Genomic DNA, 27,626 nt, shown 5'->3' with positions numbered 1-27,626 from the left:
GGACTCCCTCAGTAGCCCCTGAACGAGTCTTTGATGACGATGTGTTCGGCACACAGATTGTCTTCGGCGTCGCATGGCGGGTTCCTTCTCCTGAACATTTTAGGATAACTCTCTGCACAAAGGAAATGTATCCGTATCCATATAGTTAATATAACCCTTAGCCATGAAGGCAGGATATCAAAATAAACCAATGTCTTTTACTGAAAACTTTTTTCGGCGAAGCGTCACATCTCGCTCTTTAACATTAACCGTTTTTACGCTCCTGTTTCGTGTTTCGAGGCATAGCCTCCATTGGCACATCTTGTCAAAACATAGATCGTGCCCGCCCATTACGGGATTCCCATTAATATGGTTTTGGGTAATCCAACCGTGCCGTTCGCACGATCTCTTTGGGAACAGGCGTGTTTTAAGGCTTGAGAGGGGGGCGTTTGGTATTTCACTGCCTATAACAGTACAAAGATTCCTCCTTTCTCCCTCATGACTTCTTCAAACTCCTGCCTTCCCATCTCTGAGCTCCAGCGCCCGAAACTTCAATCTTTCCCACCGCCTCCAACCTCCCTAGCCATGTCTGGATCCGATTCCAAGGGAAAGTGGGAGGCCTCCTCTGTCACCTAGAAGGACATCAAGGAGCTCCGGAGCGATCGCGCACATGCTCCCTAACGAGGCTCAAGTCATCCCCACTCTGGAGCCCGGCGAGAGGGTTGTATTCATTCCCCATTTCCTCTGAGGTCTAGGGTTTCCCCTCCATCCTTTCGTCCGGGGGCTCATGTTCTACTACGGGCAACATTTCCACGATCTAGCCCCAAATTCTTTCTTCCACATATCGGTGTTCATCGTCGTGTGTGAGGCTCTTCTCCGCATCCCCCACACTTCGGCCTATGGCTCAAGGTCTTCAATCTGAAGCCGAAGGTGGTCGATGGTCAGCATGCGGACTGCGGCGGCGCTATGGTAAGCAAGCTCCCCAACGCCGTCTGGCCCAAAGGGGCTTTCGTCAAGACTGTCAAGGTGTGGCAGCAGGAGTGGTTCTATATCACCGAACCCCGCAAAGCCAACTGGGCGTCCACACCTGATTTCAGATCCTGTCCCCCCACGAGACTCACCTCGTGGACCACCAAGGGCCTTGACTGGGGGTCTAAGCCGGAAGTGCAGATGCTGCACAAGCGCATCACGAGTGTGCTAGGGGAAAACACCGGTCTCACAAACGTGATTCAGGTGATGCTCGTCCGCCGCACCCTTCCCTGCCAATCCGAGCCTCCCCCATGTGGGAGTTCAATCTGGAGGGGCCCCAAAACTTGAAGCACTTCTTCGGCACTACGCACGAAGATATATGGAAGCAGCTCTTCAATGCCTAGAAAAATTGGCCGCAGAAGACCGAGGACATCGGGCTTGACATCAAGAATCCGGCCTCAGCGGTGACCATAATCCGTCCGAGACTCATCTGGTTAATACTTCGGATATAATAAAGTTTATAATACCTATTTTCCGTACAGGGCTAGATGGCGAAGGCGGAGCGGATCAACTGTCCAGCATTGCTACCTGAGGATCCGGCCATACCCAAGCTAATAGGGATGCTGGTCTCGGCGCCATATCCGGCGCCAGAGAAGAAGGCCAAGAAGAAGAAGGGCAAGGAGGCCAAGGGCGGCCCCCGCAACAAAGGTCCTTCGGACGCAGTGTCCGGAGAGACCGAAGCCCTCTCCTCACACGAGGGAGACGAGCAGGAAGAGGAGGAGGAGGAGGTGCAAAGCGACCCCCCCGCAAGGGGAGGAAGAGGAAGAGGTCAAGAGGGGGAAAGTGATTCTCTAGGACAGTTCGGACTCAGAGTCCAAACTAGTCCACAAGAAGCCTCCAAGGGCGAATCCCCTGGCCGAATCGTAAGTATTTGGATACTCATTGTTTATCTTTAATCCTCCATTTCTATTATATAAGCCGTTTTGATATGTGCCTTTCAGCCCTCCATGCGAGCTTCTGAACATTCCGTTATCGAAGGGGAGCTCTCTGCCGCCCGAGATGGCAGAGAACGAGACACCGCCACGAGCCTCCTTGCCTGTCACCATGGATGACACCGAGGTGTTATCCCGAAGGACCTCTCCTGGCCGAGGAGGTGCGGGTGAGGCTGTCGAGAAGGCGCCCGAGGTTAATGCCTCGGTCGCCGAAGACATAGGGGAGGCGACCCCTATGAGACTGACGGTGGGGACCCCCAACAATCCGGGCCCCAACCGGACACCATTCCGGAAACCAATGCGGCTCCGGGATCAGGTGGGCAACCCCCTTTGAAATAGGGGGGAGGAGCATCGGCTCCATCGGCGACCTCCACTAATCCGGAGGCGCCGAACGCTCTAGCGAAAGCACTGCAACGTGCTTCCATCATGGAGGAGCACCACACACTGATGGGCACGGTAGTGGAGAAGGTTCAGTCTGCTAAGAGCGAACTGAACGAAGCCTTCCACAGCTTACTGATAGGCTTTTAAGGTATGCGACGTAATGTTCGAAAACTTTTCATATAGAGGAATATACCTGTGTATAGACTGTAGCCCCTGGGGCTCTGTCTGGTTTCAAAGAAACCAGACAGAGGATCCGTATAATATTCGGGATAGTTAACATACTATTCTGTTATTGTAACATGCTTCCCTGTTGGCGGCGACCGCCCATGCCGCGGATCGGAAGCTTCAGCTGGCCGATGAAGAGATCAACCACGTTAACAAGCAGTTCGACGAGACGCAAGGTATGCGTACAGTGTTTACAAGCTTAGTCGTATATCAGAAGTGATATGTATATTAAGAGATTAACTCATTTCATGCTTTGATTATGAGCATAGTTGGTGCAGCCGAGGTCGAAACCCTCAAAGGCGCCCTTGCCCAGGCCCAGAAAGAGGCGAAGGCAAACAAGGCAGCCGCTGACAAAGTGGTTGCAGAACTGAAGACCGAGGAAGCCGCCCGCCGCCCACACGAAGCTCGTGTGGCCGAAGTCGAGCAGGAGCTGAAGGATGCCATCAGCAAATGCGAAGATTTGGAGGAGAAGACTTCGGCCCAATCGCCCAAACTCGCCAAAGCCCTCCAGGAGGCGAAAGAGGCGTGGGCGAGTCCCAGAGTGCTCGCGAAGAGATCCGTCAGGCGAAGCAGATAGCGCCTGGTAAGGCCTTTCTTTTGCAGAGTATTTCTGGAGGTCAAAGATATGCTTTGCTTACTCGAGTGTGGAGTTCTCCAGTCGCGTTTGCGGATCTTCCGAGGGGTGCCGCCGATGCCGCTCAGTTCTTCCGAGCCCAGGAGGGGAACTCGACCGAGAAGCTGTTCTGGTCGCAGTATCTTGCACCGGAGCACCCGACGCCCCTGAACGACCAGCTGAAGCAGCTGATGGAGCTGCATAGGGTGGCCAGTTTGGCCATGAAGGATCTAGTAGTCCAACTTTGGCCAGCCGAACCCATTCCCAGTAGCTTCTTCGGTTTGGTAAAGCGGCTCGTCGATGCGCTGCCCCAGATTGATGCTGTGAAGTGCTCGGCCTGCATAGAGGGTGCTCGGATGGCCTTCACCTACGTCAAGATGCACTGGGCAAAGATGATGGCCACCGATGTGGCGACCGCAGGCCCGCCTGAAGGCAAAGACCAACGGAAGCCGGAGAGGTAGTTTGAAGACGTCCTGGCAGGGGCCCGAATAGTAGAGGGCCAGTGTTCTAAGGACGTGATATTTGATTAGATGGTTCGAGTTGTAAAAACGATGTTATGATCCCATGCTTTTAATATATTTGCGCGTTTTATCTTAAGCAATTTCCTCCTGTGCGGCCGTTTAATTCTAAAAGTGGCCAGTCATCGGCTTCAGCCCCCACGCAGATGTTGCAGGGGTGTTCGGCATAACGCGTGAGTGCAGTTTATCCAACGTCTTGGTCCATAAAGGAGGCATCCGCGGGGTGAACCAGGCAATCAGACTATGCGGCTTTATTACTTTCACTTAGCCATAGGAGTTTGACGGTGGGGCTAAGTACTAGCCCCTGGTGCATGTGCGGCAATCCGAACTACGATGCCTTTTTCCACGCGGCTGGACAAAGACTAGCCCCTCGTATGCCTGGCTGCCATGGCTGACGGCAAAGGCCTTTGCCGTCGCAGACGGCAACAGGTCCGGCTGAATAAGCTATAGCAAAGGGATCTTTGCCATCTGCTGGCGGACGACAAAGATGAAATGGTCTTTGCCGTCCGCTAGCAGACGGCAAAGAGCCTGGACGGCACACGTGGCAGGTTAGGTCCGTTAGGGGGTTAACGGCGTGCCGTCTGCCAGCGGACGGCAAAGTGCACAAATATGCCAGCCCAGATGCCCCCCGAGGTAGCTGCCACATGGTAAGCTATGCCGTCTGCTAGCAGACGGCAAAGATGCCAAAGTCTTTGCCGTCTGCCAGTAGATGGCAAAGCTGCCAAATAAGCCAGCCAAGTGCACCCCAGGTTGCACAGGTAGCTGCCACATGGCAGCTTTGCCGTCTGCTAGCCGATGACAAAGAGCTTTGCCATGAGCCAGCAGACGGCAAAGAGCATGTACAACCCTTGTTTTTTCTTAAATTCATTCAATTTCACAGATATATATATACACATTTGAAAATACATTCAACAAGCATAACAACACATATACATACGAAATCATATCCCTCCCATATGGATATGATCATCCAACACATATACATACCAATCAGAAGTCCATATGCAACATATATAGTTAGCCAACATATCCAACAACAAGCATACAATGGTTTCATCCATACATACATATATAGGTAGCAAGTTTCACATTGTTCATCCTACAAAATCAAAAAAAAGGAAGCACAAGGAGAAGAGTAGACTCCATCAATGCAAGCTTCCACATAGAAAGAAAATCTGCAAATTGGGAAAGAAGAAAGTTAGAATAATAATAATAATAATAATAATAATAATAATAATAATAATAATAATAATAATAATAAGACTAGCTAGAAGAAGAAGAAGAAATTTTCTTCTCTTTCTTTTCCTCCTCTCCTCTTATTTATCTTCTTCTTCTTCTTCTAACTAAGGTAGGTAAAAATGCCTTTTTTTAGCTAAGCAAGGTAAAAATGCTAAGTGTAGGTCATTTTAGAGCTAAGCTAGGTAAATAGGCCATTTTGGAGCTTAGTAAGGTTATTATGTCATTTTCGTGGAAAATAAGCTAAGTCTATGCCATTTTGGAGGTAACAAAGATAATCATGCCATTTTTGACCTAAGTATGCTAAGTATGTCATAAATGAACTGAAGAAGCTAAGTATAGGTCATTTTTGAGCTAACCTAGGTAGTTATGCCATTTTTGACCTAAGTAAGCTAATTATGTCATAAATGAACTAGGTAAGCTAAGTATAGATCATTATTGAGCTATCCTAGGTAGTTATGCCATTTTTAGCTAACTAAGCATATTAAGTCATTTAGGAGGAAAATGCTAAGTATTGGTCATTTCCTGCGCTGCGTCCCCCGACAGATAAAATCCTACAAAAGATCCGTACGTACCACATGATGCCGCGCATGCGGGCGAGGTGCGCGCAGGAACCAATAACCCCCCCATCGGTCTCTCTGTGTGTGCCAAAATTGGACACCCCACCTGACCCACGCGCGTCTAATCCGGGCGCCAACGCGCCGCCTCCTGTCTCCCCACGCGCCGCCCCGGTGACCGAGCCAGGAGAGAATCTCGCATTGGGAACCAACGATCTCGCGCGGCCACACGCGCTGGCTTGCGTTACCACACCTCTGCCGCACCCCCCCTCTATCCCTGACCATCATCTAGCCATAATCATCGCCTCTAAACCCTACCTAAGCCCTCCATCACCACGCCTCACACCCCCGTCGCCTCAATCACTGACACACACAAACGATCTCACCGCTCTGACGACGGATACGCTGCATGCTCGATCCAACCGCTCTGCGACACCCACATATCGAGACGTGCTGCTCTCTGGTCCACATAGCCACAGTGCGCCGCTGCCCCGCCCCCCTATATATCTCCACGACGGCTCCTCCCTCCTCATCCTCACTCCCTCCCAACTCCATCCACCAAAAGGAGACGCCGCTGCTTCCACTGCCTCGCCCTAGACCATTGTGTCAAGGTCTGCCGTGATCCCACCCGCTGCGCCCGCTGCTGGCGGAACGGCCACCGTAGCCGCGATTGCAGGTACCGCAGGATTTGGACCTTCTTCCCTCCCCTCCCAGATACTTTTACTTCTGTCCCTAATCCAGCCTTCTGCCTCCGCAGAATGGAGCCCGACAGCTCATCGTCCGCTGCGGTCGCCAATCCACGCACCCTCAAGATCGGACAGATCCCCGTCATCCTCTCCGAACCTTTCCCCGCTGTATGTGTGCCGTCCCCCTTCATCCTCCACGGCGTCCCTATTGGCACCAATAGCATCCCCTCCCCCCCACCTCGCCGCCACGCGCCTCAGCACCTCCACCCACTCCCACCACACCACCCCACGATCCCATGCACACACTCCTCCCCCTTCGACACTTAGGAACTGAGAGATCGCCTCGCCGACGTGTACATTGCCTCCCAGCACACCACAGCCGCATCCTATGTATCTGAATCCGACTCTGATGATGAGTTGCCTCGCCCTTTCCGCGATGCTGGGCCGCTGCCTCCCTATGGAGACACGCCTCTCGTCGCTGCGCCACCCTGCCTAGTACACTACCCATGCCGTTTCGCCTTTGCCCACCTCCGAACACCTGACCCCAACCCCACTCCACTCATCCGCCGTGCTATCCAGCTTACGTGCGGCAACCCCGCCTTCATCATGGGTGGCTCATGGCGTGGGTTTTCTTGCCTCACCTTCCAGACCCCCTCTGCCCGCAATGATGTCGTACGCCACAGCCCTATAGACTTTCAAGGCAACACCATCACCATCGAGCCGGTCGAGCACGTCGACCGCTCCATTGCTATCTTCACTGACCTTGCCGAAATCGAGGTCTCCGAGTTCCCGCACGAACTTTGGCACAACGACGGCATTCGCTTCGCCTTGGCTTTCCTCGGCGACGTATGTGCCGTTGATGACTTCTGCCTGCATGGCATTGATTACACATCTGTCCGCGCCTTGATCCTGCTCCAGTCCGGCAAGCCAGCCCTGCCCGGCATCATCATCCAGCTCCCTCCCATCAACGAAATCAAGATAGCCAAAGTAGTGGAGATCTCACGCTGGCACCACGGTGATGGCGCCAATCCTTTCGGTGGCGACTGTTCTGACGGATACTCCGCCCCTCTCTCTCATCGTGGCTCCCCACGACCCGCCTCCCCAGAACAACTCACCCCAGTCATCTCTGCCATTTGTGCTGGCTAGCGCGCCGACCCCACGTACGGTGGGACACGTCTTGTGGCTGTCAGTGGAGCCGCACCTGCGGCTCCGGTCTCATCTGGCTATGGCACCAATGCATATGCCCTACTCCTTCCCTCGCCTCCACCTGGTTCCGTGCATCAGCCCCTTGTCATCTGCGACGACGAATCTACCGGCTCTGAGGACGTGCACGCCCGCTCCTGCATGCAGACCTGCCGAGGTCCATGGACGTGGTGCATGCACCCATGGGGGGCTCCTCGAGCCCTCTTGTCATCCGGCCATCGCCGCTGGTCGGGGCTGTGGCCCCGCCACCACTGCCTTCGCTCCATGCGGACGCTGCTCCGCATGTTCGCCTGCTCACTCCCTCTGACACCTCTGCCTTTACGGCGGTCGTGCCGGAGGCTTCTGACACGACAATCACCCCCAACTTCACCTTTTCGGCTGGCGAATCGTCCCGTACTGCTGGTAAAGTCCCACTTCCCCAGTCTCCTGCTCAATCACTTCCTCTACATACTACCACAACTGCCCTGACCCATGACAAACCTGATGCAGCGCTGCCTCTCCATGAGCTGGACACCCATGAGTGTACCATACGTAAGGAATGCCGTAAGACGGCCCGTGATCAGTCCTGCTCCAAGGACAAGCTGGGCCGCAGCGCACGGCTCGCTGGCAAGGAGGCCCGATACTCGCCTATGCTCGCCAAGGCGGTCAAGGCCAAGGCAGCTTGCCTATCTGCTGCGGACGTGGGCACGGCTATCGACCACGCCATCCATGAGGCTCGCCTTGACGTCTCCGATGGCCCTCCGGCCTCAGCTGAAGATCTCGCAGCCATTGCCCTGCTTGGCGGGGCGGATGATGGCCATGTCGACGCCATTCTCGAAGCTGACGACTCGGCCTCCGGTGCTGAAGATTCTCCATGATCAGCACGCTAGCTCTGCTCTACTCTGCGGGGGGCGACTCCACACCGCCGCCAGTTGTCCGCGCCTTACTCTCGCTAGTAGTGTCTCTGTACTTTTGGCCCCTCGAGTGTGATCGTCCGACCATGTACTGTTCTACCGATGCAGTGTACCTTTTGCTACCGTGTAACTATCGTAGTTCGGTCTTAAAAACCCTGGTGTACGAAACTTTCTCATGAGTAATGCAACCTTCTCTATATGTTCGTGGAATGTACGTGGACTTGGTGACGAGGATAAATGCTCCGACGTCCTCTCTGAACTAATCTCAATCAATCCACATATTGCCCTACTACAAGAATCCAAACTTGACACGCTGCCGGATCCGAAACTAAGCTCATTTACGCCCCCTCCTCACGCGCTCTCAAGCAACAATTCTTCGATGAACTTTTAGCTATCGCCCAACCAGATGTTTCGCCCTGGCTACTCGTCGGTGACTTCAACCTCCTACGTTTCCCCTCAGACAAAAACAATGATGCGTTTAGACACACCGAGGCCAACGCTTTCAACCAAACAATTGATGCGCTTGCCCTCATCGAGTTACCACTTCTAGACCGCCAATTCACTTGGTCTAACAACAGAACCACACCCACCCTAGAACGCATCGACCGCACCTTCTTCAACTTAGCCTGGGCCGATGCCTTCCTCAACTCCTCACTCACATCCCTCACGCGTTTCACGTCTGATCACGTCCCCCTCATCATCCACGTCACCACAACAATCCTGCGCTCAAACTTCTTTAAATTCGAATCTGCTTGGGCCAATTTGCAACCCTGCCGAGATATCATCTCCTCGGTTTGGGCCTCACATCGGCCCACTTCACCGCCCAACTCTGCCGCCTCCCTCGCCGCACTGCTCAAAAAAACTCGGGCCGCGTTTAAAAAATGGGCCCGCTCGTGGCTTCCCAACCCCCTCCGTGAATCTTGCTGCAAAATTGGCATCTCTGCTCTCGACCACGTAGAAGAATCTAGGCCTCTCTCCCCACCAGAACAACTCACACGTAAGATCATCGTTTCTCTCCTAAAAAGCACCATTCTAGAAAAAAATTCCTATTGGAAATGGCGTGCCAAAGTGTCCCGAGCAATTCATGGCGGTGAAAACTCCAAGTTCTTCCACATGTCCGCCTCACAACGGCTTAGAAAGAACAAAATCTTCTCCCTCACTCGAGACGGCTTGGTTTTTACCTCGCATCACCAAAAAGATGACATCCTGCGAGATTTTTTTGTCACGCTCATCGGCTCCACTGTCTCCACGACTTGGCCTTTTGATCTCGCGTCGATCTATCCTCACCCCGTACCTGGTCTTCATGCCCTTGACGCACATTTCACCGAAGATGAGATCAAATTGGCCTTCTTCCAAATGAACCCACAAGCAAGCCCCGGCCCCGATGGTTTCGGCCCATCCTTCTATAAAACCTTCTGGCCCTCTATCAAGCAGGTAATACTCTCCTTCTTCGCACAATTTCACCAAGGTGTGGCAGACACAAAGCGTCTAAACCGTGCCCACATTGCTCTCCTTCCAAAATCTGCCTCCTCACCCTCACGTGACGCCTTCAGACCCATTTCCTTGCAAAACTGCCCGGTCAAAGCTGTTGCCAAGGTCCTAACTTCGCACCTCAAACCCTTCATCCCTCTTCTTGTCCATGGTAATCAGACTGGCTTCATTACCAGTAGGAACATTGCTGAAAACTACGTCTTTGCAGCAGATCTTATCAGCTCTTGTCACTCTCCCAAACGCCCAACCATGATCTTCAAACTTGACTTCAGGAAGGCATTTGACTCGGTTGCTTGGAACGCCCTAGACAAAATCTTGGCTGTCCGTTGCTTCTCCCAAACTTTTCGTGGTTGGATTCAAAATATCCTCCATACTGGCAAGACTGCCATCCTCCTAAACAACATTCCAGGTCATTGGATCCCATGTAAGAATGGCCTGCGTCAGGGAGACCCGGCCTCCCCCTACCACTTCCTAATTGTAGCCAATCTGCTCCAGCAACTTATCCTCCAGAACCCCGATCCCGATCTCCACCACCCCATCTTTACCCACCTGCCCCCTACCATCCTCCAATACACAGACGATACATTGATCATCGCAGCCGCCTCCCTCACCGCAGCAGCCACACTAAAAAAAATCCTTCAGAACTTTGCTCAAGCTACTGGCCTCACCATAAACTTCTCCAAAACAACCCTAGCAACCCTTCACGTAAATGAAAACCTAGTTGCCAACACTGCCCTCGCCATGGATTGCATGCGTGCCCCCTTCCTCAAACCTATCTTGGACTTCCCCTCGCTCCGACCAAGCCTCCATCCACTGCCTTTGCCTCGTTAATTGAACGATCCCGAAAACTTCTCACTAGTTGGCGTGCCAAGCTCCTAGACAGAGGCGATCGACTCATCCTCATCTCGGCCGTTCTTGACTCCTTGCTTACATACTTTATGTCTGTCTTTCGCATCCCAAAAAAACCCTAAAAATCATTGATTCCCTGAGAAGATCCTTTTTCTGGGCTGGTGAGGATGCCTGCTTGGGTGCCAAATGCCTGATTGCGTGGAAAAACGTTTGCACACCAAAAAAATTCGGTGGGTTAGGGCTGAAAAATCTACAGGTTCAAATAATTGTCTCCTAATGAAGTTTGCTGTCAAAGCTCTCTCATCCACACCATCACCTTGGCTAGATTGGCTAGAGCTTCAACACCCCAATGCCCTAGTCTCCTCGGGCCCCCAAACCTCTTTTCTATGCCGCACGATTGCTCAACAAATCCCAACCTTACAGTCAATTTCGTTCGTTTTAACAAATAGTGGAACGCACACTTACTTCTGGTTAGACACCTGGCTCACCCCAAAACCCCTAGCTACCACCTACTCACACATCTTCTCACACTGAACACTACAGCTGGTTAAAGTGGCTAACATCTTGCATTTCGGTCTCGAAACAAACCTCCATAATCGTCTCTCTCTCACAGCAGAAACAGAGCTAGTCTCGCTTTTGGCTGTTTTGCAGGACTTCGCGCCTTCATCAGAGCAAGATCAACGGTTCCTCCTTAAGGGTCATGACTTCTCCACCAAGCAAGCTTACGGCACCATTATGGCAAGGCCAGAAACGGACCTCATTGCTCCTCTCATCTGGAACACCAAGGCTCCATGCAAGATCAAGATCTTCGCTTGGCTACTCTTCAAGGATCGCCTAAACACCGCCGTGAATCTTACCCACAAGAACATAATCCCCTCGGACTTATGCACATGGTGTGCCACGCTACCGGAGGACTCCATTCACCTCTTCATCTCTTGCCCCCTCGCCAACAGAATCTGGCAGAGAGTTGGCATACTGCCATAGGATGAAGACCTCAATGAACTTTGGGACGTTCCACTACCTCACCACCTGCCCAAGAACGCATGGCCCTTCGTTCTTCTTGCGCTACTCTCCTCCATATGGGCCGCGAGAAATGATATGCTCTTTACAAATGTTGATCAATGTTCTGTAATAACTATTAGAAACCTAGTAGCAGACTTGGATCTCTGGTCACACCGTCTTGTTGATACGGGTGACAAGGAGGACGTCTCCTCGTGGCATACCTACCTCTCTGCATGATGCACTATACCTCTGTAATCTGGTTCTGCTGTTTCTACAACCGTTTTGAGCAATATATTCAGGTGGGCAGCTCCCCTCGGTGATTCTCAAAAAAAAACTAAGCTTATTATGTCAGTTTGGAGAAAAATAAGGTAAGTATAGGTCATTTTTGTGGTAACCTAGGTGACGATGCCATTTTTGAGCCAACTTGCGTAAGTATAGCTCATTTTTTATCTAACTTAGGTAATTATGCCATTTAGGAGGAAAATAAGCTAAGTATGCATTTGTTAAGCAAAACACTAGAGAAAACTTACCCTCATCACAACAAATGCGATGAAGATCGCAACTAAGGTAACAATTGATCCAACGGCATAATGATACCAAGCCTCATTATCAATGGCATTTTTTCTAATCTTCTTAAGCATCAGGCGCATTGCGTCCATCTTCAAGCGCATTGCATTCATCTTCATCTTGTTATCATCGACGACATCGGCAACGTACAACCTCAATGTCATCTTCTCTTCTTCAATTATTTTAATTTTTTCTTTCAAATACTCATTTTCTTTTTCAACTAAATTTAACTTCTCGACAAGAGGGTCAGTTTCAAATTCTGGTTCACATACCTCCTAGATTAAAATATCTCTATGTCAACTTGATGGCCATAATTGTCAAAAAATAGTTATAAAAGAGAATTTACCACATCTGAATCATAAAATGGGCGAGGGCCAACGGGGATGGACATCAAGACCATGACACTATGTATAAGAAACAATCATACAACGTAATAAAATTATACAAGTAACTATATAAATCATACAATCATACAAGTAACTATATAAATCAAGTACAACATAAAAAATTGAATACCTAATAATAATCTGGATCGTCGGGTTCAATAAATGCTCCGGGATCAATAAATAAATCATCATCATCACTATCAATAATGACGTGCTCATCATCATCATTAATAAATGCATCATCATGTGGAAGGCCACCTTGACGTAATCGGTCAAGCATTGATAGGTCATCTGCAGCAGTAACCTCTTCTAGTTCAGGCTCTTCTTGTTCCGGCTCAGGGGTGAAGTCAGGTTCACTGTCGCTGTCTACTTCAATGTTCTGGGTGAAGTAGAGCGGTTCTTGAAACATTTTTTGGAAAGACGTGTTTCTTGGAAGAATTCTCCTTCATATGTGTCTGGGTTAATGTGAGGTTCATAATCCTCTTCATTGGGGGGAGGTGGTCTAACACGTGGCGGCACTTCATAAACGACATGTGCACCATCATCAGCTTCCCATCTGCATTTAGTTGGGTTCTTTTGCCCGTTTTGTGCCATGTCATCTGTCTGGCCGTCTCTTCAACCATGAAAAGACATTGAAGTCTTGGTACGATTGGCATATACCGAAGAACATTAACGGGGATTTTGGTCTGCGTCTTCTCACCCATACCGTTGTCTACCACAACATACCTGGATGACTTGCAAATGGGACAATAGTTCAAGTCCGCATACTGAAGCCTCAATAAGGCACATCCTTTCTCATAGGCATGTATCTTCTCATAGGGCATCTTAAGAGCACGGGGGATTTTGTCTGACTGGTACAGGTTTGCAGGTAGTACATGGCCTTTGGGTAGAAAACGTCCAAATACTATCATCATTGCGTCGTAGCATTCTCTGCCCAAGTTGAATTGAGCCTTCAGAGCCATTATTTGTGAGATGGCGTCCAGCTGACAAAGCTCAGTGTGCTCGTGGAGAGGACGTTTTGAAGACTCCAACATTTCATTGAAGGCCTTTGCAGATTCCTCCATCTCATCGTCCGAGTCCCGAGCATCATGAAAGTCTTGCACCATGTCTTGCATCCTGGTACCATGCTCGTTGGGCAAACTCGGCATGAAATGTCCACACCGTATAATCTGGCGTAAAAGCCATCTTCTGCAGGTGCTGGCCCATTTCATCCTCTATCCTCTTGCGCCAATTGTTGCACCCGGCATAGGGGCACCATGTTGTCCTTTGGCCATTTGCAAATGCGGCTCTCAGAAACCCTTGGTTTTTGTTAACCATTCAATGCTCACGTCTTTCTGACTAGTGTGACTGGTGTACATCCATGCACGATCACTCATCTTGCCTAGCTACTAGACACATAAGAAATATATATAAATCAGCATGTATATATTCATCAGTTAATGGAGTTTGTCACTTTTATTACGTCCATGCAACCTAGACGCTAATAGGTAAAGATAGGTCCTAATCCCACCCGAGTATGTGTAGATTGGGTTCGTTTTCCCATGCTCTGCTCCGGATCCGACGCAAAATTTCAGCAGCACCTCCCCGCTGTTCTCGTGATACACGTCTCGGCAATAAGCAAAGAGGATGTGTACCCGGAGAACAACGGGGAGGCACTGACGAAATTCTGCATCGGATCCAGGGCAGAGCATATGGGAAAACGAACCCAATCTACACATACTCGGGTTGTCCATGGATAATGTTGGACAATTTGAAAGAATCACGATTATGAATATGCAAATGCTTGCATATTTATAGATGTAACCCTTTCGAATGGGAGATGCATAGTGGTCACGCATACTGATGATTGAAGACACCTATAGCTAGCAAGTTTCATCGGCTCGAAGACCGAAACAGAGCAAATGAAGGGGGGAGGAGGAGATGTGATTTGTGCTCACCCCCGAACGCAGGGGTGGAGCTCGTCGAACACTAGACCCTCGCAGCGAAGAAAAAACTACACATTTAAATCGAAAGATGAGTAACATTGCAATATTGTTTTTTCTGTCAACCTAACTAAATATTTACAGCAGGACGAGTGGGTTAGGGTGTTCCTCGGCATCGATGGAACCCTAAATAGCAAGTATCATTGGTGCGAGATACATGTGGCGCTCAGCGTTGAACACCAGATACACATCCCACAAGTGACGCCGGCGCCCGGCGTCCTGCGCGCATCAATAGTTCTAGGGGCCAATGACGGTCGAACACCTTGGCGAATTTGTTTGGCAGCCTCTGCGATGAGGACGAAAGCCAAGTTTTGAAACTTACAACCAAACTGACTTGAGTCAGTTTGGGTGTTTCAAGTTTCAAGACTTGGCTTTTAATCGTCATCGTAGAGGCTGCAAGACAAATTCGCAAAGGTGTTCGACCGCCATTGACCCCGAGGACTGTTGCTGCGGGACGCCGGACACCGGCATCACTTGTGGGACGTGGATGCAGTGTTTGACACCGACGGCCACATGTATCTCGCACAGACAATACTTGCTATTTAGGGTTCCATCGACATCGAGGAACCACCTAACCCGCTCGTCCCCGGGCGCCCTCTGGTATGGCGACGCACGGTCGACGGGTCAGCACTTGGACCGGGGGAATCTCGGCATGGGCATCAGGACCGGCGGGGCCCACTGGCTCCACCATCTATCCCCTCGGCGACCGGCGATCCATGACCCTCTTCCTTTTTTCCTTTTCCTCTTCTTTTACTTATTCTTCTTTTTTTCAATTTTTCTTCTTCTTCTAATTATCTAAACCTTAACCTAGCACTAACCTAATCCTACCCCCTCGATCGGTTTGGAGGCGGGCGTGGCGCGGTGATACGTCTCCGTCATATCTACTTTTCCAATCACTTTTGCCCTTGTTTTGGACTCTAACTTGCATGATTTGAATGGAACTAACCCGGACTGACGCTGTTTTCAGCAGACTTTCCATGGTGTTATTTATGTGCAGAAACAAAAGTTCTCGGAATGACCTGAAACTCCACGGAACATCTTTTTGGAAAATATCAAAAATACTAGAAGAAAAATCCACGTCAGGGGGCCCACACCCTGTCCACGACGGTGGGGGCGCGCCCCCTACCTCGTGGGCCCCCTGACGCTCCACCGACCTCAACTCCAACTCCATATATTCACTTCGGGGAGAAAAAAATCAGAGAGAAGGATTCATCACATTTTACGATACGGAGCCGCCGCCAAGCCCTAAAGCCTCTCGGGAGGGCTGATCTGGAGTCCGTTCAGGGCTCCGGAGAGGGGGATTCGTCGCCGTCGTCATCATCAACCATCCTCCATCACCAATTTCATGATGCTCACCGCCGTGCGTGAGTAATTCCATCGTAGGCTTGCTGGACGGTGATGGGTTGGATGAGATCTATCATGTAATCGAGTTAGTTTTGTTAGGGTTTGATCCCTAGTATGCACTATGTTCTGAGATTGATGTTGCTATGACTTTGCTATGCTTAATGCTTGTCACTAGGGCCCGAGTGCCATGATTTCAGATCTGAACCTTTTATGTTTTCATGAATATATGTGAGTTCTTGATCCTATCTTGCAAGTCTATAGTCACCTACTATGTGTTATGATCCGGCAATTCCGAAGTGACAATAATCAGGACCACTCCCGGTGATGAGCATAGTTTGAGGAGTTCATGTATTCACTATGTGCTAATGCTTTGTTCCGGTACTCTATTAAAAGGAGGCCTTAATATCCCTTAGTTTCCATTAGGACCCCGCTGCCACGGGAGGGTAGGACAAAAGATGTCATGCAAGTTCTTTTCCATAAGCATGCATGACTATATTCGGAATACATGCCTACATTATATTGATGAATTGGAGCTAGTTTTGTGGCACCCTATGTTATGACTGTTACATGATGAACCGCATCCGGCATAATTCTCCATCACCGATCCAATGCCTACGAGCTTTTCATATATTGTTCTTCGCTTATTTACTTTTCCGTTGCTACTGTTACAATCACTACAAAACACCAAAAATATTACTTTTGCTACCGTTACTTTTGTTAACGCTACCACTACTATCATATTACTTTGCTACTAAACACTTTGCTGCAGATACTAAGTTATCCAGGTGTGGTTGAATTAACAACTCAACTGCTAATACTTGAGAATATTCTTTGGCTCCCCTTGTGTCGAATCAATAAATTTGGGTTGAATACTCTACCCTCGAAAACTGTTGCGATCCCCTATACTTGTGGGTTATCAAGACTATTTTATCTGCTGGTCACTATGAATAACTTGAAAGACACTAAGACAACAATTTATCCCTCAACTACGAGGGGAGGTAAGGAACTGCCATCTAGCTCTGCACTTGATTCACCTTCTGTTTTGAGTAAGCTTGCGACACCTAAACCTGCTTCTGCTATTCTTTCTGATATGTCGCATGTTATTGATGATGCCACTTCTGCTATGCATGATACTTATGATGAAACTACTTCTATGCTTGATACTACTGTGCCACTTGGTGAATTTCTTGATGAACAACTTGCTAGGGTTAGAGAGAACGAAATTATTGAAACTGATTATATTGAAGATAGTGATGATGAAGACTCTCCCCCTAATAAATATGAATTACCTGTTGTTCCTGAGGGTTATGTTTTGGATGAAGAATCTGCTAGAGCCATTCTTGCTTGCAATGATAGAAGTGATCTTAAGAAATTATTAGCTAAATGGAAGCAACGATCTCTTAATGCTAGAATGAAACCTGACCCTGCTTTTGCTACTTCACCTATCTGTGTTACTGATAAGGATTATGAATTCTCTGTTGATCCTGATATAATTACTTTGGTTGAATCTGATCCTTTTAATGGCTATGAATCTGAAACTGTTGTGGCACATCTTACTAAATTAAATGATATAGCCACCCTGTTCACTAATGATGAGAAATCTCGCTACCTTTATATCCTTAAAATATTTCCGTTCTCATTGAAGGGTGATGCTAAGATATGGTTTAATTTTCTTGATCCTGGTTGTGTGTGTAGTCCCTAGGATATGATTTATTACTTCTTTGCTAAATATTTCCCTGCTCATAAGAAACAAGCTGCTTTGAGGGATATATATAATTTTGTGCAAATTGAAGAAGAGAGTCTCCCACAAGCTTGGGGGAGGCTTCTCCAGTTACTTAATGCTTTGCCAGATCATCCTCTTAAGAAAAATGAAATACTTGATATCTTTTATAATGGACTAACCGATGCTTCCAGAGATTACCTGGATAGTTGTGCTGGTTCTGTTTTCAGGGAAAGAACACCGGATGAAGCTGAAATACTATTGAATAATATGTTGACAAATGAAAATAATTGGACACTTCCTGAGCCAATTCCTGAGCCTATTCCTAAACCAACTCCGAAGAAGAGAGGTGTTCTATTTCTCAGTCCTGAAGATATGAAAGAGGCAAAGAAATCTATGAAAGAAAAGGGTACTAAACCGGAAGATGTTAAGAATTTACCTCCTATTGAAGAAATACATGGTCTTAATTTAGCGCCTGTTGAAGAAACGTATGATCTTAATCCATTACCTATTGAAGAAACTCATGGTCTTGATAACCCGACACAGGTAGTAAAGGTAAATTCTCTCTATAGATTTGATGAAGGTGATATTCCTCACTATAAGTCTGCTAGACAATGCTTAGAAGAGTTTGATAATTTTATTGTCAAACAAGAAAACTTCAATGCTTATTTTGGTAGACAATTGAAATACAATTCCGATACGCTTGAACACTTGGGTGATTATATGTCTAGAGTTAAAGGTGAACTTAAACTCATTACTAAACATGCTTCTATGGTTACCACTCAAGTAGAACAAGTACTTAAAGCTCAAAATGACTTGCTCAATGAATTGAATAGTAAGAAAAATGATTATGCTGTTAGAGTGGCTACTAGAACTGGTAAGACGACTCAGGAACCTTTGTATCCTAAAGGCCACCCTAGGAGAATTGAACAAGATTCTCAGAGAAATTATATTGATGCACCTAGTCCTTCTAAAAGGAAGAAAAAGAAAAATGATAGGACTTTGCATGCTTCTAGTGAACCTATTGCTGAACCACCCGAGAATCCAAATGATATCTCTATTTCTGATGCTGAAACACAATCTGGTAATGAACATGAACCTAATGAAAATGCTAATGATGATGTTCATGATGATGCTCAACCTAGTAATGATAATGATGTAGAAATTGAACCTGCTGTTGATCTTGATAACCCACAATCAAAGAATCAACGTTATGATAAGAGAGACTTTGTTGCTAGGAAACACGGTAAAGAAAGAGAACCTTGGGTTCAGAAACCCATGCCTTTTCCTCCTAAGCCATCCAAGAAAAAGGATGATGAGGATTTTGAGCACTTTGCTGAAATGATTAGACCTATCTTTTTGCGTATGCGATTAACTGATATGCTCAAAATGAATCCTTATGCTAAGTATATGAAAGATACTGTTACTAATAAAAGAAAGATACCAGAAGCTGAAATTTCCACCATGCTTGCTAATTACACTTTCAAGGGTGGAATACCAAAGAAACTTGGAGATCCAGGAGTACCAACTATACCATGCTCCATTAAGAGAAACTATGTTAAAACTGCTTTATGTGATCTTGGAGCCGGTGTTTGTGTTATGCCTCTCTCTTTATATCGTAGACTTGATTTGAATAAGTTGACACCTACTGAAATATCTTTGCAAATGGCTGATAAATCAACTGCTATACCTGTCGGCATTTGTGAGGATGTGCCTGTTGTGGTTGCAAACGTTACTATTTTAACTGACGTTGTTATTCTTGATATTCCTGAGTACGATAGTATGTCTATTATTCTTGGAAGACCTTTTTTGAATACTGCAGGGGCTGTTATTGATTGCAACAAAGGCAATGTCACTTTTCATGTTAATGGCAATGAGCATACGGTACACTTTCCGAGGAAACAACCTCAAGTCCACGGTATCAATTCTATTGGAAAAATTCCATCGATTATTTTTTGAGGTTTCGAATTTCCTCTTCTTACTGTCAAGAAGAAATATGATATTCGTATTATTGGGGATGTGCATATCCCCATTGAGGTAACATAGTGTTATTCGAAATTTCTCCGGTTCCATGTTATTCGGAATGAGTTTGTTAACAAGACTTGATCAACCTTGTTAGTGGATTCCTTTTGATGATCATGAGATGGATGAAACTAGAAGGCACAACCTTCTGTACCCCTATTTCTACTTTCTGTTATTTAGTTGAAATAAAGTAAAAATAGTATTTTTCTGTCTGTTTTCTGAATTATCCGTGCAATATAAAAATACCCCAAAAATAAAAGTTCTCCAAATGCCCTGAAAATGGAATATGTTTTTTCTGGAATATTTGAGAATATCTGGCACTGAGAACACCGCAGGAGGGGCAAGCACCTGGCCACGAGGGTGGAGGGCGCGCCCTACCCCCCTGGGTGCGCCCCCTGCCTCGTGGGCCCATGGTGGCCCCCTCCACTTATTCCTACACACACACACTTCTTCTTCCTCCCTAAAAAATCACCATCTAGCTCAAGCACGAGTTCTAGCTCATTTTGCTGCGATTTTCGATCTGCTCAAAGCACCTCTCACAAAACTGCTTGGGGAGATCGTTCCTTGGTATGTGACTCCTCCATTGGTCCAATTAGTTTTTGTTCTAGTGCTCTATTCATTGCAAATTTGTGCTGCCTAGGTGATCATGTTCTTGAGCTTGCATGTCAAATTTATATGGTTCCAAGTGGTTCTAATGCATGATATAGGCTCTAGGCACTTGTAGGAGTAGTTGCTATCAATTTTGTTGAGCTTGGTTCACTTTTGTTTGAAGTTACTAAAAATTTCAGAAATTTTTCAGAGGAAGAAATATGCTTAGGAAAATGTACCAAGGTGGTTCTTCAAGGAAGCAAGGACCCAGGCTTGTAATGCGTGATGCTGATGAAGAGCCACCAAGGGACGCTCCAGTGCGGTCCTGTGAATGGCCTTCAAAAAACTTTATGGATCGAGCAGGAATCAAGGAAGAATTTAACGCATATTTGCGTAATACCGATCTTGTGAGCTTCGAGGAAGAAAAATGCCGCCAGTCCCACTATCTCACTAGTTCCTTTGTGAGGAGGTTTGAATTTTCATCTTCACGTAATTCTCCAACTGTCCTGTTTGATCTTTATGAAAAATCTTATACCATGGACTTAGAGGATTTTACCAGTGCTTGCAAACTTCCGCAATGGGGTAGTGCTAGTGAACCCCGCAAATCTGAATTTAGAAATTTTCTTGCTAGTATAATTGTGGGGGAATCTAGAGATATAGCACAAGCTACCATAGGGAGCGTCCATTTTCCTGCTATACATTATTTTGCTCTCTTCATAGGTAGGTGCATAAATGGTAAAGATGAAGCATATCACATGTGTGTCCCTGATCTTAGTATTATTAGGAGTGATGTGTTAGGAGACAAATCTTATAATTTGGGAGCCATTGTTGCACGTAGGTTGCATCATAATAGATTTAATGGGGATTTCTTCGGTGGAATTTATGCAACCCGCTTAGCTGATTTTCTTGGTGTAACCATACGTAATGATGATATTGAATTACCTCCTGCTTACCTAGACTATAATGCTATGGTTCACCACCAGTTTGTTGAGAGGAATGAATCACCTCTCCAGTATCGCTTAATCTTTGACAGACGTCGTGCTGTCCGTATTACTCTCCGTGTTCCTGCCTTCTTTGATTATCAGGCAAAAGGAAGATATGTTATTACCAGAGAAGAGGCAGATGAGTACGAGAGGAGGGCGGAGGCAGCTCGCCGCCACGCTGCAGCCCAGGAGGCAATAATTGCCCCATCTCAGTACGACCCCGGCTACAACTATGGGTATCCGCCAGGCCACCCGTGGCAATAAACCAACTTAGGCCAAAAGCCTAAGCTTGGGGGAGTACGTATTTCCCACGGACATTACATTTATGTTCACACACTCATTGCTAGATGTCGGTGCTCATACTCTTTCACTGTAATATCCATGCTAGTTTATTTTCTTTTTCTTGCTTTCTTCTTGTGTGTTTGATAAACCTTAAGAAAAACCAAAAAATTAGTGTAGCTTTTAGCTAGTTTACTTTCTTGCTGTAGTAGTAATAATTAAAAAGAAAACCCAAAAAGATTTCCTGTTCTTCTTTTTGCTTGTTGGGAGCTTTCCCGTGTAAATAGTTTTATTTCTTTTCTTTTCTTTGGGGGTCGATAGGAGAAGACCATAATGAAATTGTTGAAGTGGCTTTTATATGCATTATTATTGATTTAACCAAGAGCCCATATTGCCTTGTCTTCTCCTGTTTATTGAATGCTCGCAGATTCCAGCTTAGTCCAATGCACGTCCACTCTTATTATTTTCACATCGTTCAGTCGTGCAAGTGAAAGGCAATTATGACGATATATGATGGACTGACTGAGATGAGAAAAGCTGGTATGAACTCGACCTCTCTTGTTTTTGTAAATATGATTAGTTCATCATCCCTGATTCAGCCTATTATGAATAAACATGTTTGCAATGACAATTAGAGATCATAGTTGCTCGTACCATGCTTGATTAGCTATGAGTTATAATGGTTTACCTTGCGTGCCAACATGCTATTAAAATGGTTGTGATGTGGTATAGTGGGGTGGTATCCTCCTTTGAATGATTTAAGTGACTCGACTTGGCACATGTTCACACATGTAGTTGAAACAAATCAACATAGCCTTCACGATATTTATGTTCATGGTGGATTATATCCTACTCATGCTTGCACTCAATGTTTATTAATTTTAATGCATGTTCATGACTGTTGTCGCTCTCTAGTTGGTCGCTTCCCAGTCTTTTGCTAGCCTTCACTAGTACTAAGCGGGAATACTGCTTGTGCATCCAATCCCTTAAACCCCAAAGTTATTCCATATGAGTCCACTATACCTTCCTATATGCGGTATCTACCTGCCATTCCAAGTAAATTTGTATGTGCCAAACTCCAAACCTTCAAATGAAATTCTGTTTTGTATGCTCAAATAGCTCATGTATCAACTAGGGCTGTTCGTATATTCCATGCTAGGCGGGTTATTCTCAAGAGGAGTGGACTCCGCTCCTCATTCACGAGAAAATGGCTGGTCTCCGGGATGCCCAGTCCCATGCTTTATGCAAACTAAATCAAAATAATTGCAAACAAAACTCCCCCGGGGCTGTTGCTAGTTGGAGGCACTCGTTGTTTCGAGCAAGCCATGGATTGATGCTTGTTGGTGGAGGGGGAGTATAAACGTTACCATTCTGTTTGGGAACCGCCTATAATATGTGTAGCATGGAAGATATCGCCATCTCTTGGTTGTTATGTTGACAATGAAAGTATGCCGCTCAAAATATTATTTATCTCTGCTTTAAAACCGAGCTCTGGCACCTCTACAAATCCCTGCTTCCCTCTGCGAAGGGCCTATCTATTTACTTTTATGTTGAGTCATCACCCTCTTATTAAAGAGCACTAGCTGGAGAGCGCAACTGTCATTTGCATCCATTACTATTAATTTATATTGGGTATGACTGGATCTCTTTTACCATGAATTACAATGTCTAGTCAGTCCTTGATCTTTAAAGGTGCTCTGCATTTATGTTTTGCGGTCTCAGAAAGGGCTAGCGAGATACCATCTTGTTATATCATATTATGATTGTTTTGAGAAAGTGTTGTCATCCCAGATTTATTATTATCGCTCGCTAGTTGATTATGCCATTGACATGAGTAAACATGAGACCTGAGAGTTATTGCGAATGTGGTTAGTCATAATCTTTGCTGAAAACTTGAATGCTGGCTTTACATATTTACAACAACAAGAGCAAACAGAGTTTGTAAAAGTTTTTCTTTATCACTTTCAGTTTATCAACTGAATTGCTTGAGGACAAGCAAAGGTTTAAGCTTGGGGGAGTTGATACGTCTCCGTCGTATCTACATTTCCAAACACTTTTGCCCTTGTTTTGGACTCTAACTTGCATGATTTGAATGGAACTAACCCGGACTGACGCTGTTTTCAGCAGACTTTCCATGGTGTTATTTATGTGCAGAAACAAAAGTTCTCGGAATGACCGTAAACTCCACAGAACATCTTTTTGGAAAATATCATAAATACTGGAAGAAAAATCCACGTCAGGGGCCCACACCCTGTCCATGAGGGTGGGGGGCATGCCTGCCCCCCCGGGCGCGCCCCCTACCTCGTGGGCCCCCTGACGCTCCACCGACCTCAACTCCAACTCTATATATTCACTTTCGGGGAGGAAAAAAATCAGAGAGAAGGATTCATCGCATTTTACGATACGGAGCCGCCGCCAAGCCCTAAAACCTCTCGGGAGGGCTGATCTGGAGTTCGTTCGGGGCTCCGGAGAGGGGGATTCGTCGCTGTCGTCATCATCAACCATCCTCCATCACCAATTTCATGATGCTCACCGCCGTGCGTGAGTAATTCCATCATAGGCTTGCTGGACGGTGATGGGTTGGATGAGATCTATCATGTAATCGAGTTAGTTTTGTTAGGGTTTGATCCCTAGTATCCACTATGTTCTGAGATTGATGTTGCTATGACTTTGCTATGCTTAATGCTTGTCACTAGGGCCCGAGTGCCATGATTTCAGATCTGAACCTTTTATGTTTCATGAATATATGTGAGTTCTTGATCCTATCTTGCAAGTCTATAGTCACCTACTATGTGTTATGATCCGGCAACCCCGAAGTGACAATAATCGGGACCACTCCCGGTGATGACCATAGTTTGAGGAGTTCATGTATTCACTATGTGCTAATGCTTTGTTCCGATACTGTATTAAAAGGAGGCCTTAATATCCCTTAGTTTCCATTAGGACCCCGCTGCCACGGGAGGGTAGGACAAAAGATGTCATGCAAGTTCTTTTCCATAAGCACGTATGACTATATTCGGAATACATGCCTACATTATATTGATGAATTGGAGCTAGTTTCGTGTCACCCTATGTTATGACTGTTACATGATGAACCGCATCCGGCATAATTCTCCATCACCGATCCAATGCCTACGAGCTTTTCATATATTGTTCTTCGCTTATTTACTTTTCCGTTGCTACTGTTACAATCACTACAAAACACCAAAAATATTACTTTTGCTACCGTTACTTTTGTTACTGTTACCACTACTATCATATTACTTTGCTACTAAACACTTTGCTACAGATACTAAGTTATCCCGATGTGGGTGAATTGACAACTCAACTGCTAATACTTGAGAATATTCTTTGGCTCCCCTTGTGTCGAATCAATAAATTTGGGTTGAATACTCTACCCTCGAAAACTGTTGCGATCCCCTATACTTGTGGGTTATCACGCGGTGACGGGCCGGTACGGAGGCGGGTGTGGCACGGCTAAGCAGTGAGCGCGCAGACACGGACCAGAGCGCGAGGGAGTGGAGTGAGGGCGGACGAGGCCTCACAGGGGCCCTGTTGTGTGCAAAAGCGGGCTCGAGGAGGGGCCGGAGCTCGGGGCGGCGGTGGTCGATGATAGGAAGGCGACATCATGGTGAGGTGGCAGCGTTCGGCGACGGTGTCGGCGAGGCGAGGCAGAGGCCTCGGGCGGTGACGCGCGGGGGCGAAGGAGGGGTGAGGAGGCGACGGGCGAGGCGAGGAGGAGGCGGTGACGGGGCAGGGCGGCGCCGGGGACGGCAGATGGCGGCGGGGCGCGTCAGGGCACAGCCCGATCCAGAACTAGATCGGGGGCTGGGGCGCGGGGCCGGGGCAGGTGAGGTGAGGGCTGGGAGAGAGAGAGAGAGGGGAGGGAGGAAGGGGTGGGGCGTGGGCACCGGCCCTATTTCACTTAAGTCACAGCTCTCTGCCGTCTGATGGCAGACGACAAAGAGCCTACCTAATGGGGTGGGGCCAGGGGGAAACGGCCATTAAGACGACCACTTTCTTTGCCGTCTGCTGACTGCTGTCTGCTAGCAGATGGCAATGAAAGTGGCCGTTAGGTCGTTCTCATTAGTCCGCCACCCACCCTCTTTGCCGTCAGCTAGCAGGCGGCAAAGAGCAGTCTGACGGCAAACACCCTCTTTGCCGTCCGCTCTTGCTTTGTCATCAGCTTTCTTTAAGCTCATGGAAAAGAGCTTTTTTGCTGTCAACTAGGAGATGGCAAAGAGCTGGCTGACGGCAAAGATCCTAATTCCAGTAGTGGTCCTTGCCTCCCGAGACTTTACCACTATGTCGTCGTCGTATGCCTCGGCGTTCCTCCCGAGCTACTAGCCCAAAGCGATGTGCATCAGCCGCTGGAAGGTTGCTTCGGCATTACGCAACCCGAACGACATGTAAGTGTAGTAGTACACCCCGCATGGGGTCAAGAAAGCCATCTTCTCAACATCTTGCACCGCCATCTTGATTTGGTGATATCCCGAGAAGGCGTCAAGGAAGCACAACAAGTCGCACTCGGTGGTGGAGTCGACGATCTGATCGATGTGTGGAAGCGGGAAGGGGTCTTGAGGACAAGCCTTGTTGAGGTTGGTGAAGTCGACACACATGCGCTCCTTCCCGCCTTTCTTGGGGATGATAACCGGAATTGCGAGCCATTCTGGACACCGCACCTCCCGAATGACACCGGTCTCTTGCAACTTGCGGGTCTCTTGAATGATGAACGTCTGCTTCTCTGTGGACTTTCGCCGTGCCTTCTGTTTCACCGGGCGCGTGTTAGGGCACACCCTCAAGTGGTGCTCGATTATCCCCCTCGGGATCCCGGCAGATCCTTGGGCTCCCACGTGAACACATCCTTGTTCGTGCGTAGGAAGCTTACCTAGGCCTTTTCTTGGTCTGGAGGGAGGCCGACGCCTATGGTGAAGGTGGAACCCGACGCCCCGTCCTCGTCGACCGACACCTGCTTCGTCTCGGCCCAATCTTGAGAGAACAATTGCTTCTTCTTAGCTGGTGCAGCCCCAGGGCCTTCCGGGGCTTCCACTCCGCTTGGCCGCGTAGCCGCTGTGGCCCTGAAGGCCAGCTTGAGGGCCCAGAGCGCCTCCTTGGTGTCCCCCGCCATGGTGAGGACGCTCTTGGTGTCAAAACCGGTAGATCTCGGGTAGGGGGTCCTGAACTGTGCGTCTGAGGATCAATGGTAACAAGGGACGATGGGGACACGATGTTTACCTAGGTTCGGGCCCTCTTAAAGGAGGTAAAACCCTTTGTCCTTCTTGATTATATTCAATGAGTATAGGGGTTACAAGAGTTGATCTACCTCGAGATCGTAATGGCTAAACCCTAGCTGTCTAGCCTATGAGAATTTTGATGATCTCTATGGACTAAACCCTCTGGTTTATATACACACCGGAGGGATCCAGGGTTATATAAAGTCAGTTTGCAGAGGAAGGAATAGTATATCCGGACACCAATCTTGCAGTGCACGCACACAGGAGTCCTACCGGGACACGGGGGAAAAGTCTCCTGCTTTTATCTTCATGGCCCATTAATCCAGCCCATATCAAATAGCCAGGACACCCGAGGACCCCCTAATCCAGGACTCCCTATGTAGCCCCTGAACTAGTCTTTGATGACAATGTGTTCGGCAGACGGATTGCCTTCAGCGTCGCAAGGCGGGTTCCTTCTCCTGAACATTTTAGGATAACTCTCTGCACAAAGGAAATGTATCCGGGTCTGTATAGTTAACATAACCCTTAGCCACGAAGGCAGGATATGAAAGTAAAACAATGTCTTTTACTGACAACTTTTTTCGGCGAAGCATAACATCTTGCTCTCTAACATTTCAAACCGTTTTTACGCTCCCGTTTCATGTTTCGAGGCATAGCCTCCATTGGCACATCTTGTCAAAACAGAGATCGTGCCCGCCCATTACGGGATTCCCATTAATACTGTTTTGGGTAATCCAACCGTGCCATTTGCATGATCTCTTTGGGAACAGGCGAATTTTAAGGCTTGAGAAGGGGGGAGGGCGTTGGGTATTTCACTGCCTATAAGAGGGCAAAAATTCCTCCTTTTTCCTTCACGCCTTCTTCTAGCTCCTGCCTTCCCATCTCTAAGCTGCAGCGCCCGAAACGTCAATCATTTCCACTCCTCCA

General features: G+C 47.6%; 1 long non-coding RNA gene across 1 annotated transcript; it reads left to right on the top strand.

The window, feature by feature from the left end:
- The first annotated feature begins 1,961 nt into the window (after window positions 1–1,961).
- LOC120968825 (uncharacterized) lies at window positions 1,962–3,919 on the top strand. The gene is made up of 3 exons (XR_012190149.1): window positions 1,962–2,722; window positions 2,816–3,129; window positions 3,205–3,919. It is a non-coding gene; the product is annotated as an uncharacterized lncRNA (long non-coding RNA).
- The last annotated feature ends 23,707 nt before the right edge of the window (window positions 3,920–27,626 follow it).

The sequence above is a fragment of the Aegilops tauschii genome, chromosome 7 (assembly GCF_002575655.3).
Source record: "Aegilops tauschii subsp. strangulata cultivar AL8/78 chromosome 7, Aet v6.0, whole genome shotgun sequence".
In the NCBI taxonomy this organism is placed as follows: domain Eukaryota; kingdom Viridiplantae; phylum Streptophyta; class Magnoliopsida; order Poales; family Poaceae; genus Aegilops; species Aegilops tauschii.
Note: the sequence above shows the minus strand (reverse complement) of the source record. Positions and strands in the feature narration are given on the sequence as shown.